The sequence below is a fragment of the Chelmon rostratus genome, chromosome 19, assembly GCF_017976325.1.
Source record: "Chelmon rostratus isolate fCheRos1 chromosome 19, fCheRos1.pri, whole genome shotgun sequence".
NCBI classification, from domain to species: domain Eukaryota; kingdom Metazoa; phylum Chordata; class Actinopteri; order Chaetodontiformes; family Chaetodontidae; genus Chelmon; species Chelmon rostratus.
In genome coordinates this window covers 11,311,570-11,317,826 of record NC_055676.1, presented here as the reverse complement: position 1 = coordinate 11,317,826, position 6,257 = coordinate 11,311,570, and the positions used below count along the sequence as shown (strand labels likewise).

General features: G+C 40.3%; 1 protein-coding gene across 2 annotated transcripts in view; it reads left to right on the top strand.

The window, feature by feature from the left end:
* Positions 1-568: 568 nt before the first annotated feature.
* Positions 569-6,257, top strand: part of LOC121622644 (rab GTPase-activating protein 1) — a 69,973-nt gene continuing 64,284 nt past the window's right edge. For both annotated transcript variants that reach the window (XM_041959500.1, XM_041959499.1), the window contains exon 1: positions 569-682. The gene's annotated coding sequence lies outside the window, so the exon portion shown is untranslated. The remainder of the gene's footprint in view (positions 683-6,257) is intronic.

Here is a 6,257-nt window from a genome sequence, read left to right as displayed (position 1 = left end):
CCCGAGACAGAATAAACATCATGAAAAGATGAAAATTCAAAACAGTTCAATTTCAATCTTTCAGGGTCAAAATAAGAACTTGAGACTAGGACTTGACTGCTCTGATAGTTAACTTAAGAGGTGACCCGACTTGACTTGAGACTTAAAAGATAAAACACCAAAGTGTCAGTTTTTGACCAGGTAAAATCCCACAAACACAGCAACAGGCAGGCCTTGCATAGCCGAACCCCTTCAGTATTTAACTGCTAGGCCTAATTCTTTAATATGACTTGGTGTCAGCCATATGAAAAAATAGACTTGCAACTGACTTGTAATTTACTACTGAAGAGTGCTGTCTTGACTTAAAAAACCCAAGGAATTGATAGTTGCTTTAACAAGAGTTGAGTCTTGAAACTCATCTCACCTGACCAGAGGCTTGACTTGGACTTGTCTACACTGTTTTGGGACTTGGCCCTGAAGACCCACAGATAGCTCTGTGGGTACCATGTCATTAGGTAACGCTTCCCCTCCCTCAGACACAGACACAGAGGGGCACTGACCGGCGCATGCGCCGTGTGGGTGTCAGCGGGTTGGTTGGGCTTGTGTTTACAGCTCGGCTGGATGCTGTTGGCTGCTGATGTTATTGGGAAAGTGCAATGTTGTGCCAACGGCCATTGGAATAAATATAGCTGTGGGAATAAAGGTAAGCTGTTTTGCACTTGCACACACATTTGTCTTCAAAGTTCAATGCGGCTGTCTCTTAAGTTATGAAGAAATGTAGCCACCTTGTTGACTGTAACTGCCATGATAGCATGGCTAGCAGACGTTAGCTAGCTAGCTAGCTATATACAGTAATGGCCTGTATGAAAGCTCCCTCCAGCGACGGCCTTTCAGCGGCTTTATTCACCAAATTATCGCGAATACCTCTACACAGCAGTTTGCATTAATTGCTATATGGTAACGGGATAGTTTCTTCAATTGGTCACCACGTAGTTAAACATTCTTTACGGACTTTGAATCGATGGTTGCTGAATAGCTAACGTTTGGCAGTGTGGTATGGGCTAACTGGGGCAATAAGTTAACACTAGAGCTAGCTACATTAGGCTGGCCCAACGTTATCGAGATGACATTATCAACTGTTGGCTAAATTACCTGTTTAATAGCTGTGAGGTTTAAAATGTGTGAATGCGCCATGAGTCTTAACAGGCTGCACTGACATGTGGCAGGTTTGCTAGTGTCCAGATTAAGTGGTGTACCGGTGAGACCAGAAAGCCAATTAATGTATGCTTCCGGTAGCTCTGTCTGTTAAACGCAGAGTAACTATTCTGAGATCGCTGTGACAGCTGAAACTAGTTAAGAAACGCATGTTTTCCCCACATTATTTGCCCTGGTTTATTTGTCACTGGTAATATTTCAGCTCATGGCAGAATAACAGCCAGATGTGTATTGTTATTGTTTCCAACATTTTGTGTTTTGTACAGTGTATTGTTACAAGACAAAATCAGCACACTTCATTGTATATGACTGTGAGTCTTTGTTTAAAACTGTAGCAGTTAATATTAACATCGCTACAGAAGTTCACAGGAGGATGTCCATTAATCCACTTTATTTTCTGTTAGTTGAGGTTCTGTTATTGTCACATGATAAGGGAGGCACCAGCAGGGATTGTTTTGAAACGCCTCTGTGGTGGTGGCGTAGGTGTCAAGATGCATTCAGGGTCTGAGAGTTGTCTGCTGTGAAGCAATGCCGGAATGAGCTTGAAGTTCCGATGTTGAATGAACATTTTACCAGTCCCCTTTGCTAGGCACAGCAACACTCATTACAATAAGAAAAACAATAGTGCAATAATGCACTTACAAACTAGCTGTATAAATGTATGATTATAAATATGCCATTGTTTTAAATTTGTTGTCTTCTTCTCGAACAACTTCGAGCCCACATATGGTGTGCCCAGTAAATCTTTCAATTATATAACTATATATTTTAAATTAAGCTCTCTGAGGGTGATTTCACCACCTCAAAATTATTTTCCATACTGCATCCTCCCTAAAAAACACTAACTCAGTTCTGTGTTTTGAAGTTAACACTGCACAGATGTGTCAATCTCTCAATGACTAGTGCAAGTTGTGCCAAGACAAACGGATATGTTGAGCAACTTATCCTTTTGCACTGTGCTATGTTCCATATTTCTCTCACTTTCTACTGATACTGAGATACAATTAGTTGCCGTCAGATAGCTGTAGTTATCTAAATTCCTAAGACTGTTATTGTCAGGAATAACATTGTTGAAACCAGTAGCTCTTGTTTCTTAAATACTTCCCAGAAGTGGATAACATGCATGGTTAACGTGAACCTAATGTACCAACTGTCGCTTCACTTGTCTCAGTCTTTTGTTCCTGTTCTTTTTCCTGAAACTCCAGTACTACAGTAAAACCTTATTCACACTGCAGGTAATGCAGGAAACATGTGCACAAAAAAAACTTGTTCCCAGATTTGTGTGTATGCAAATATTTGCTGTATTAACCGATGTCGGCATGTGTACAAGAGGAGGGGCAAGATCAGTGCTTTATCAAATATGCTTTCTGTTATTTTTTGTGCTCTATATTTTCCAGTGCATTTGGGCGTAATTAAAGTGCATACATTGTTATTAACTAATCAAAGTTACCACTATTGAAGATACTAAGAAACAATTCTTTCATCAAATACAAAGGGCCAAATAATACAGCTGCTCATTTGAATAGCTGCATGTCTGCTTCTCCACTCAAGTGAACCATAATTATATATGAGAAATGTAATCTTCCTCTGAAGAAGAACACATGTCAAATGTAGTGCCTGATCCCCTCTGTTATAGCTCTATCCAAACTGAGTGGACTGAGCCCTGAGTGTTCTGAAATCCTGACAGCGCCCCTCAGATGCACCTGTCATTTGGGGAGCTAGTGGAGACTGAATGGCGGGGGGCTGGCTTTGGGGGCTGGATTAGTGTTTCCTCACAGTTGCTGTGGATGAGATGAAAGGAGGCTATGTGGACTCAAAAGCAAGGAAATGTATTTCATAGCAAAGATGTGTAAAACAGTTGTTAGAGAACTCAGTAACATCTGCTGAATTCCTTAAACGCTGAGCATGTAGGAAATATTGTTTTTTTTTTGGTGGCATTAGGCAATATCTGCATCAGTAGCTGTGGAAGTTCGCACTTTATGCCCCCAGTGACTTACCTGCATCTAAAATCAAAGTCTGTTCTCTCAATAGGTGATCTCTGTGTCAGTGTGTAATACCGTGGTTTGCTTTTAAAAACACACTGCTAATAATTCAGATCATAAAAGCCAGTGTTTGCTTTAATGATGTTTAATGACTTACCCTGGGACACTAAATTGATATAGTCTTTATTTAAAATTAATCTATTCCCTCCAAATTATTCAGACCTCCAGTTATCACCCCAGGAAGGCTTTAATCACAGTTATGAATCACTAACTCCTCACTATTTATTTTTCCATTTGAATTTTTTGATTTGTAGGAAAGACAGCTTATCTTGGGGCTGGTTTTTAGATTTTATGACAGACCAGTGATACGTATTTCAGTCCTCAGTTTAGATGCTTCCTGATTCTTATGTGTTTGAATGTGTATTGCCCACACATGTATTCTCAGCATTTTCAGTTCCTTCTGTAATTACATTGCATGCATGCTCCTACTTGAATGCACAGCCGATCGCCTGTATTATACGAATGTAATGTTTTTTGGAGTAAACACGCAAAGTGGTTAATGTTTAGAATAATAATTGCGTAATTCATAAATTCGAAATTAGGCAATCATGACAGCATTGTTGTTGGCCTGTTTTTTGTCTTTTTTTTCAAAGAAGAGAAATCCCGATATATGTAATTAAATTCTTCCCATTGTTTGGTTTAAATAATTGAAATGAAAAAAATGAAAGGAAAACATTGATTAAACCCTTTATATACCATTATAGTATAAGTGGCACATGCTGCTCTCAGTTCTAGTTTCTCAAGGCTTCACACCCTTAACAACTGTTTGTTTCTGGAGCACATACACACTTACACGCACAGGTGTCAAGTTTCCTTTATGAGGCATATTCTGTTCTTTATAAACCAGCAGCAATACACCACTGCTAAATACATGTCTGTGAATGATCACACATTGTGCAGCTCAGTATCTCACAGTGGAGGGGTTTGTTGCAGCAAGTGCTCCTTTTCAGAAGTTAAAATCAGGCCTGCGCTGTGTGAACCAGTATTTTTTTTTCTTCAGTCATGTGAGATAGTTTTGTTGTTGAGTGTGAGACATGCAGAGGTTTCATTTGTGGATTGCCAACTGGGAGTCAGTGCTCCGCTGTGGCTCTGAATTGGGATGATTCTGAGATGCTAACACAGTACAAATCAGATGTAAATTAGAGACTGCATCTGTGTGTGTGTGTGTATTGGTGTGCTTATTCACAGCTCCTCTTCTGTTTCTTTCCTTTTTCTTCCCTTTTGTATCGTACCTTGTGACTAACCTTATGGTATTCAGCCTTTTCTGTCCGTCTTTCTCCGTTTCCTCTCTCTCTCTCTCCCTTTTTCCCTGCTATCTCTGCCTGGCTAAAATCACTGCTGTGAGGCGAGTCGAAAGGGACTGTGTTGCAAGCCTGAATGCTCTCTGGCTGTGTCTGGCTGTGTCTTCCTCTCCCTTGTGAGGTGCACACAGGGCCCAGCTGGCAGCCCAGAACAGCCCGTTCAGCTGGAGAGTGGTGGAGAGGGGAAAAAAAGACAGGCGTAGATTTCCAGTGTGCACATTTTTACCCATGGATTGACATAAGATATGCCTGTTACATATTCAGATGCTTTGCGTCTCTTTCTAACTGCGACAAACAGCTAAGAGAGGTCACTCTTGTCAGTTATTTGGGCCCAGAATTAAGATGTACTCTGCATGATCTGTTGCAGACCAACCCAGACTATATCAACCTAACTGTTGTTAGCACTCTGCATGTCAGCTGAGTTGGTAAAGCTCAGCCCTGCCAGACAATTGGTTTGCAATCCTGAAAAATACATCTTAGCCTGATCGTATATTTATTACTAAATATGTGCTAGCTAACAATCTTAGGTGGATGCTGTTTATTTTGAAGCCTGGAAATAAGCTTTTGTAGATCTGATGCCATTGCATGCGCATATAAGCCAATGAAATAGAGCCGAAACAGTTAGTGGAGTGATCGACTATTATCAAAAATTGCATTCAGCTTCTCACGTGTCAAGATTGGCTGTTTTTCCTTGACATAAATGATAGTAAAGTTAATATCTTTGGGATTTGGACTCTTGGTTAGATAAAACAAGCAACTTCAGTTTGCCAATGGGACTATGGGATTAGCATTTTTCCATTATTTTGTGACATTTTTTATGGTAATTATGTTACAGCCCTCTGAAAAAATAATCTCTAGTTGCAGCCCTACTATGAAGCTTCAAAGTTGACCGTACATACAGTACATATGACCAGAAAAATATTTGCCTGAGTATCAACCGTGTGCAGGTCCATCTTCCTTTTAGATTTGTGTAGAGGAAAAGGAAAATAAGTCAGAAGACACACAGAGAAAGGGGTAAAAAAAAAAGATTTACAAAGCAAGATTTAAAACAGAAGAAACTGACACAAGGCCAAGAAATCAAGAGAAAGGGTGTGGCTGGAGAAAAAATTGTGAGAGGGGATCAAGAAATGGTCGGCTGCTCTCTCTACAACAAGCATCAGAAGCCTAGATATGCACTCCATTTAAGACATTTAGATAGGAAACGCTATTGCTCATTTTGTAACAGTCAGTCGCATGATAGGCAAATAGTTGTGTGTCTTGTTGGAACCAAGCTCTGAAAAAGGTTGATAATGAACAGTGTAGCATGGCAGGAGCAGACAGAGGGCTGTTACTGAGGCTAGAGAGGAAAGCAGAGTGACAAGGCAACCATTATAAGTCTGTTGGAGTAGCCAGATAGTCAGAGACATAGAGTATGAGGTTTGTGTGTGCATGCACATGTGTGCCTGAGGGTGAGTGCTTATTTGGGTTCATAATACAGCTGCTTGTGCATGTGTGTGTCGGGTGTGTGTGATCACACAGTACTTTCTTTTCTGTGTATGTATGCATGTGTGCGTCTTAGCAAGACTGCAAAAGTTCTGTTTTCTGTGTTTGCGACTTGAAACATGAATGAATCAGTGAAGCTAATTGGCATCTGTCTCAGATAACACCAGGGGTTTTGAAGTCTCGTTTACATTGTTCCCAAGTGAAATGATTTACTCAAGGGTTCAAAAGCAGTCATCTA